General features: G+C 31.1%; 1 pseudogene; it reads left to right on the top strand.

The window, feature by feature from the left end:
* Nucleotides 1-901: 901 nt before the first annotated feature.
* LOC148936317 (general transcription factor II-I repeat domain-containing protein 2B-like) lies at nt 902-3975 on the top strand (annotated as a pseudogene).
* The last annotated feature ends 5693 nt before the right edge of the window (nt 3976-9668 follow it).

Below are 9668 nucleotides of genomic sequence, written 5' to 3'. Positions count from 1 at the left end.
GGGGAGAGGAAGATAGAGAGGAGGGAGAGGGAGGGAGGAGAGAGAGAGAGCACTTGATAAAAGAATGATATAGATAAAAGAGACTTAAGGACGATGAATAGTTGGGAGCTTGCGACGGAAGCGGAGATCCATGGCGAATGCGCGCGCGCGCGCGCGCGTGTGATGTGTGTGTGTGTGTGTGTGTGTGTGTGTGTGTGTGGGTGGGAAAGGCGAGCAGTTACGTTTAGGTTAAGTTAGATTAAGGTTTAGATTAAGAAGATATGTAAGGAAACATGAATAAAACATCATCATCATCATAATGATAATAAATAGGCTTACAATAAAATTATTACATAATAATTAGAATAATTAAAGTTTTAACAATAACAGGTTTTCGCATCACCCGTAAGGTATTATTGACATACTTTTTCCTTAGTAATTTTCTTATTTAATAGTTTTCTATTTTATTTAAAAAAATCAAATATATGACAACAAGAAATGAAAAATAAGAAAGTGAAGGTGTAACTTTTGTTTCTTCAGATATTAGATGAGAAATTAATTTCATTTTCATTGTATGCAGAATTTAAATAATTTTAGTAGAAGTAATTTTAGTAAAGACGATATATCAATAGAAATTTTGGAAGAATTAGTTTGCATCAGCAGAGAGTAATGCATCGTTCAAAAAAGAAGATTTTCTTTTCTTGTAAATTTCATTTTAAAAAAAGAGTATTTGCATAAAAATATATATCCTTTATAGACATAAACAAATTCAAAGCAATTTTTAAGACGTTTAAAATAATTTCTAAAAAGATGCATTCAAAATTTTGAAGAACTTGATGTATTTTCATTATATCTTCTAGCATCTGACATATAATGTGTGACATATTTCGAATATTACTTATTAATATTATTATATAATTATTATAATTCTCTGAAAAATGTTTATATAGAATAATTATTGGATTCGTTCTCAAACGTAATAGCTCTTTATTTTAATTTTTTTCGTCTGACAAAAAGCAACTAATGTACATACACACACAGTTTCGTTCGTTTTCTATATTGACTGCGCCACTGTCCACCTCTTGTGGAACCTTTATGTGCGAAAAGGGGAATTAATCGCGGAAATCATTATCGATGCGTACAATATTTTAAGAAGAAAAAGTTGATAATTACATGGAAGATAAATGAATTTTTTACAAATACATATTTTTTTATACTTTGTTAAAAGATTGCACATATCTTTGTTCACTGTGAATTTTTCAAATAAATCTAATAATAGGATTATAATGATAACAACAAGAAATAATAGAAGAAATAACATTTACAAACATATTATTACATTTTACTCTATTATAATAAGCATTAACATACTTAACACTATTATATGCAGTATTACAAAAGGTAGCACTATCATATGTAACATTATTATTATTATTAACTGCAAATAACATTTTTTGTTTTTATAATATGGATCTTCATTCCTCCTGCGGCTTTATTGTAGACTCCTGCTGCGAGTTGATATGCAATTGTTTTATCATCTTCGTTGTTTCTTAACGATCTGTCTCTGATGTACACATTAAAGATCTTGTGCGTGATTATAGATCCATATTATAAAGACAGAAAGTGCTATATAATAATGATAGTGTTCAATATGATAGTGCTATAAGTGATAGTGTTATGTGATAGTGTTGTGTAATAAAGTTAAAGGTAAATAGTATATTAATAAGTTAAATATATATTAATTTTTATTTGTTTTTATTTAGTTTCAGTTTTATTTGTTGTTCCCATTATTTCTTTGAGCCTTAAATAAAAATGGAACAAAGATATGTTCAATATTTGATAAGGCTTGCGAACAAATTTTTTTTTAAATATTAATAATAAAGCCATCTGTCTTCTATATGATTTTCAATCATCTTCTGTAAAAAAATACATTCTTGAGAGACATTATAATAATAAACATTCAGAATATTCGAAATATGTGGACAAGGAAAAATCTGATTTAATCGAGGGATTAAAGTTAGTTCATTAAGAAGGTTGTAGTTCGATTTCTCATATCGATGACAATGCTACACCTTCAAAAAAAGTTTTAACAATGTCGTATACTATTTCTCATCTTATTGCTAAACAATCCAAGCCGTTTCGTGAAGGTGAATTTATAAAGGAATGCCTCATCGCAGCAGTCGTTTGGAAATTTATTGATTCTTGAAGAAGCTGGTAGCATTCCATTAAGTGATAAAACGATAAAATCAAAGATAGATGATATCGCAAATTCTTTAGAAAATAAATTAAAATCTTTATTAGAATCTTGTTCTTTTTTTTCATTATGTTTGGATGAGAGCACCGACAATTGACATGTGAGTCAATTGAGTATTTTTATTCGAATCGTACAAAACGATTTCTCATATGTTGAGGAGTTCTTAGATTTCGTCTCATTACATAAAACGACAACGAATCTTGATATCTTCAATGCTGTTAATGAAACTCTCAAAAAATTTGATATTAGTTTCTCAAAATGTTCGGCTATGTTCGGCAAAATGTTCGTAACTGATGGCGCAAAAGCAATAATAGGTTCGAAAAATGGATTCTTCGGGCAAATAAAACAGCAAGATTTTAAATTCCCTGTAATTCATTGCATTATTCATCAAGAAGCGTTATGTGGAAAAGTTGTTATGTGTGAAATTATGTACCGCAATGCAAACTGTTACACAAATTATTAACACAATTAAAGGTGGTCACAAATTCCTTTCTTATCGGAAGTTTCAACTCTTTCTCAAAGAGTATAACGCAACTTACACAGATGTACTTTTATATTGTGAGGTTCGATGACTTAAGTGCAGAAAAATGTTTAGAAAAGTTCTTTGGAATAAGAAAAGAAATCTTTCTTTTCTTGCAAGACATATCTCTTACAAAATGTGAAGAATTTAAATTCTTTTTCGAAGATTTAGACTCGCTCTGTGAACTTACTTTGATAACAGACATGACGAATCATTTAAATACTTTAAATTTAAAATTGCAAACAACCAATCAAATTATCTCGTAATTGGTTAATCATGTCGATTCTTTTCGCAGAAAATTAATATTATTCAAAAATCAGTTAGACAATAATATTCTTCATTTTTTTCCTTTCTGCCAGATTCTCTTTGAAGAACATGGGAAAAATTGTAATTTTAAAAAACAAATTGATTCTCTAATAAATCAATTTGATAAGCGTTTCAGCGATTTCAAAACGCTAAGAAAAGATTTGATATTATTTGAAAATCCTCTCACTAAAATCGAGGAACAAAGTTTAAATCTTCGAGAAGAATTTTGCGATTTGCAAAATGTGCTCTTTCTTTGAAAACATGATTAGAAAAGGGAGTTGAATTCTTCAAGATTTTAAATGCATCGTGTTATTCACGTCTTAAAAATTTTGGTCTTCGTATTTTCTTTATGTTTGGGTTCATATATTTATGTGAATGTTCTTTCTCTAAAATGAAATTTATAAAAACTGAAAAATGTTCTTCTTTGAGCAACGCATCATTATTCTCGTTGATGCGAACTAGTTCTTCTAAAATTTCTATGGATATATCATCTCTAGTAGAATCGTGTAAACGATCCAGAAAATCAAATTAGTATTTTTATATGAATTATCCTTTCTTTCGTTTTTCTTATTTTTTATATCATATTTTACAATATAGAATTTTATTTTCCTGCCAAGCCATATATTGATTTCTTATTATTTAGTGGAATAGGCTTACCGGGGAAACCACTTAAAAAAAAAACGCGTCAATAATATCTAATGGGTGATGCAGAAAGCTATTATTAAAACTTTAATTATTCTAATTATTATGTAATAATATATTACTATTATAAACACATTTATTATCATTAAATATTATAAAACACATAAAATATGTTAAAAAAAAATTTAACGTTTGTAAAAATAAAAATAATAAAGAAATTGCTTTAATAATAGTTTGACGGAAGATACAATTCGGGTGCATTTTTAATATAAGACATTCCTGAGGCACAAGGCCACGGCTCGGTCGTCGAATCTCGAGCGGTAGTGGGGAAACAGTAGGCGTTGCCTTCAAAATCCGGCCGAAAAGGGCAACTAATTCCGAATACTGATTTAGATCATTGATTAAAAATAGAACATTATATATATATATATATATATATATATATATATATATTGAAAAAATATCTGATTTACTAATATTACGTATTTTTCTGAAGATATGTGTATGTGTGTGTGTGTGTGTGTGTGTGTGTGTGTATGTGTGTGTGTGTAAGAAAAATATGCAGATGCTTTTAAAAAAAATTGTGCACTTACACGTTGCAAATTATATAATCTTTTTGAAACAATTGTCTTCTTTATAATTTATTTATCTTATTACTCTATGCATAAAAATATTAATACGATACTTATCATGTAAATACTTTAATTATTTTATATTTTATATCAAAATATTGGGTTGTCGGAAAAGTCATGACGCATTTTTATAACAGATGCTAGTTCATTTTTGGAAGTACTAGAGTCATTCGCATCTATGTTATTGCTGTATCATTTGAGTTCTAACTTTATTCTAAAAAAAAATTGAGCGATTTGGTTGAGTCTTGGAGATTTTATAACAAATTGAAGATGGAAGACCAAACTGTGCATTTTCGCTATATATTACTGTTTTACTTTCGTAAAGGGAAAAACGCGCGTCAAGCTTGTGAAAAGTTGCGTAAAGTTTACGATGACAATGCTCTACAAGAACGTCAGTGCCAAAGATGGTTCACGAATTTACGTTCTGGTGATTTTGACCTCAATGACGCTCCTCGATCAAGGAAGCCCACCGAGGTTGATGACGACAAAATAAAGGCATTGATTGAGTCAAATTCACATTACACGACACGAGAGATTGCAGAAACATTGAACATCCATCATTCAAGCGTTCACGACCACCTGAAGAAGCTGGTAATAGCTGGTAGAAGCTGGATACGTAAGCAAACTCGATATTTGGGTTCCTCATGAACTCAAAGAAGTTCATTTGACGGCGCATATAAACATCTGCGATATGCTCATTAAAAGGAAAACGTGAGGAAAACGATCCTTTTTTGAAGCGATTGATAACTGGTGATGAGAAGTGAATTGTTTACAATAATGTGGTGCGCAAACGGTTTTGGTCTCGACGTGATGATTCGCCTCAAACAACATCAAAAGCGAACATTCATTAGAGGAAGGTTATGCTCTCAGTGTGGTGGGATTTTAAAGATATTATGTTTTTCGAGCTCTTACTAAGGAACCAAATAATCAATTTGAAAATATTGTCGGCAATTGGACACAGTTTGAACGAATCATCCAGAAATGTCTAGAGCTAATTAATCGTAAAGGAATTGTATTCCATCACGACAACGCGAGACCATACACAAGTTTGACCACCCGTCAAAAATTATTGGAGCTTGGATGGGATGTGTTGCCACACTCACCATACTCGCCTGACTTTGGGCCGTCAGACTTTCACTTGTTTCGCTCTCTTTAAAACTTCTTGCATGATATAACTATTACGTCCGGGGGATTTCATGAATTCTTCTCTTTCGGAGAAAGATAACAGCTGCTAATCGGGAAATGCCTCGAACGATCTAGAAAGATCCTAAACAAATATACAAAAATTCCTCTCGAGACATGTCTCGCCATCAAAAAAATAATTCTTTGTGAAAGACAGCTTTGTCGGCGCCGAAAGATTTATAACATACTAATAAAATTCAAAATATTAACAAAATCAAATTCTTGACGGATGAGAAACGCGTCGGATCATTCGAAGACGACACTCCCCAAACTGGTGGGGAAACTAAGGAAACGCCAATCAAGAAGAAGCAATTAGCGGCCGTTAGCAAGCACACCAATAAATAATTGAGGGTGTGGAATGGTGGATGAAATTTTCACTAATTAATTCCGTCATTCACTAGGAAATCCGAAAACATAAAAACGACCACAGAACACCGCTCCTCTCCTTCCCCTATACTCGCAATTTTTCTACTTAAACTATCATTCGACAGCCAATGCGAAAATTCATCACGCCCTCAGATATTCCCATCCTTCCGGAAACCCTTTATAAACCGCGATTTGGAGCGGATCGCTCTCTCTTCTCTTCCACACCTTGCTCCCTTCACAGACGGGACCATTCGAAACTGTTGCCGAAATATATTTCCAGTTAGAATCTGTGCGCGAAACTTCATTTCCGTGATTCACGATCCAGCCAAGCTATCATAGCTCTCGTCTATCACCTGCGCCCCGCCACAACAAAAGTAAGTCCGTCTTTATCATTCTTTTCCGCGGTTGACTGGTTGTTTGGTTCGCAATCTTAACTTAATTATTTCCTTAAATCACTCCCCACATTCCAAATTGGCAAGCTGCCGTCTAACTCGGTGAAGCTGCCTCCTCCGACTCCTCAACATTCCAAATTGGCAAGCCGCCGATTGACTCGGTGAAATTGCTCTACCACGATTCCTCAATTCTTTCACTTTTCAAACTCACTCACTCTCTCTAACTCTTACATTTATCATAGTGAACCAAACGAAAATAACGGCCATCCCGAACAAACAAATAAAGCGGGCATTGCGACATCGTCGAGAGAAACAAAACAAGCGGATTCGTTGCGAAACTGAACACGCCGGGGAACTCGCGGAGCGGTGATCAAAATAGAACTAAGACTTACGAATATTTCATTACAAGATTACATCACCGCCCTCCGCTCCGCGGCAGAATTCGAAAATCAGTGCACCCCAGAGAACTTCGACGTGGAGAATTTTACCATCTCGTCCGCCAATTTCCTCGATCTCCCACACATCCACCACCGGGAGTTTTCTATATAAAAAGAAAATTTAAGCCCGACAACCAGTTTTGGGAACAAATCTCGAAACATCAACCTCACGACACCATCTCTATGTATATTGCCCGTAATCCTCTTTTCTATCTTATTCCTGTTAAAGCTTTCCGCAGCGCTCACCTTAATCCTCCGCCACACCTTCAACGATCCCATTGACATGCTTGCTATAACCAACTTTTTGCCCCTATTAAAGCAATTGGGGATTTAGTGACAACCGGATTCTCAACTATATAAAGTTTTTTTTTTTTTATGTAAATGAAAGTTTTGTAAACGAAAGTTTTCCATGTAACGAAAAATATTCAAATGTACACTTTAACATTTGTGTTCGCTTGCTTTCATAGGAACGTAGAGTTAAAATGTTTATATTTCCTTTTCTTTTATTATTAAATCATTAACCCGAATTGCGTTTCAATTTATTTATTTTAAAAAAATCTTGATCCCGAACCATTCTCGACTCCCTGAAGATCGCATGAAGTCCATCTCTGGTTAAAGAGATTCGATTCTTTGACCTAAAAACAGACCACTGACCGCGCTAGCACTGGTAAAGGTTATAGCGTCACCGACGTTGACCCGTTCTCTATACTCTTAGGGTGCGTTCGACTCGCGAATCGACCCCACAACGTCGATCTGGGCAAAAACAGTTCCGTGCGTCCATCCGAGTTCCCCCTCCTGACCAAAAGTACTATCTCTCCTCTCGAACCTCGGACATAACCTCGTAACATAACATTTAATTTAAATGGGACTATAAATCAGCACCTTGTTCAGTTTTTCGCCAATAAAAACAGGTCCTTCTATGAATGAGGAATTATGAAACTCACTGAAAGATAACAAGAGGTTATCGAACGGGCAATATATCATTGATTGATCTTTGTTCTTTATATAAATAAATGACCTTTGAAAAACATAGAAAGAATACGTCATGACTTTTCCGACAACCCAATAACATACAAGAAAAATTGCAACTGTAAAATAAAGTTAATAAAATTTTTAGATTTTAACTTTAAATTAATTTTTAAACTGTTGATATGATTGATTAATTAATTATAATTTCAAAATAATGAAAATTACAATCAATAGTTTTAAATTAATTAAAAATTAAATTAAATATGAAACATTTTTGTAATATGTGGACATGCATATGTATAAACATATATAAATAAAAATATGTAGTTATGTTATACGACACAGAAGCTGGCAGCAACATTGTTGCAATATTGCAATCTTGCATATTACAATGTAATTTTGCAGAAACATTTTTAAAATATAGATATGAAACATAATTTTATTATAATAATGTTGCAGCAATATTTTAAAAACGTAAAAATAAACTATTATAATTACACTTTTGTGTAATTTTTATGTGCGTATATTTTAATCCATTAAATCATTGAATATAAATCTATTTTATATATTATTAATCAATTTTATAGATTATTAATTGAACTTATATTAAAAATTATTTGTTAAATGTAATACAAAGTATAATTTATATAGCTAATAAAATTATCTATATGTGAAACACGTTTTATATATATAAAACACATACAAGTATAATATATATATATATATATATATATATATATATATATATATATATCACATAAAAGTTAATATTAAAACTTAGATGTAAATTAAGTTTTAATATTAACTTTTAATGTGATACAAAGGCACATTAAAAATTACGTTATTTAAATCTCAAATAATCCGTGGAACATGTACGCAAATGGCAGACATTAAAAAAACAATTATATAAATATAAATTCGTAATTGTTCTGTTAATAATTTATATACATTAATTTAATAATACTATAATAACTGGTATTTTTAATTGGAACAATCAGTAAGATATGTGTACAAATGCCAAACATTAAAAAAATTACATAAACAGTTATGTTTCATAAACAGTTATGAAATTTATTATTATATTTGGCTGGTATATTTTATCTTTTCATTTGCATAAAATAAAATCTACAAGCATTAAATAAATCGTGTGTACTAACTTGAAAATTATTGTAAGAGCCGTAATATTAAAATCATACATTTCTTCGGTGCAAGGGAGTCGACGCTTTACAATGTTTATATCAATGTATTACAAATATATGAAATAAAATCACCGGGTCTTATAACGCAACAGATCTATACAAAAAAGTAAAAGTATATTTGGCTTTACGTACATTTGCTCAAAATAAAATTTCCATGCGTCGACCAAATCGTATACTAACTTACAATTATCGCAAGAGTTTTTTACAATATTTATATCAATATAACTAAAATATGAATTAAAATCACAGTATATTATAACGTAACAGAACTATACGAGTGAAGGAGTGAAAATATCACATACATTTGCACATAGTAAAATTTCCGTAAGTTAAATAAATCATTGTGCTAACTTACAATTACTGTAGGAACTGTAATTTCTGTGTTCGTGTTCTTTAGCAAGTTACAAACTTATTTTAAAATATGAGAAATAAGAAGTGAAACACAAATAAATAAAATTGTTATTAATCCTTATGTAACTAAGTAGAATCGCATGAATAAATCGTATAGTATATCATTCTAGCAATATTCAGGTACATTTACATTGATTTGATATCACATTGAAAATAAATTATCTCTGTCTGTGAGAACGTTACCAAATTATATAGTCATTAAATTATCTTTTAAAATAACATTGCATAAACATCTTATTCGCTATCAGAAAGTAATTTTTTTCTGAAGTAACATAAAGTGTTTTCGTATTTATAATTCTTAATAATCTGTTTTTATATAAAGATCTTGTTTCCAAACAAATGAAGGTTTTCTAATTTTTACACTGTTTTCATATATTTC

Source organism: Pogonomyrmex barbatus, unplaced genomic scaffold (genome assembly GCF_055798465.1).
Source record: "Pogonomyrmex barbatus isolate J1 unplaced genomic scaffold, ASM5579846v1 scaffold24, whole genome shotgun sequence".
NCBI lineage: Eukaryota > Metazoa > Arthropoda > Insecta > Hymenoptera > Formicidae > Pogonomyrmex > Pogonomyrmex barbatus.
This window is presented reverse-complemented; position numbering and strand designations above follow the sequence as displayed.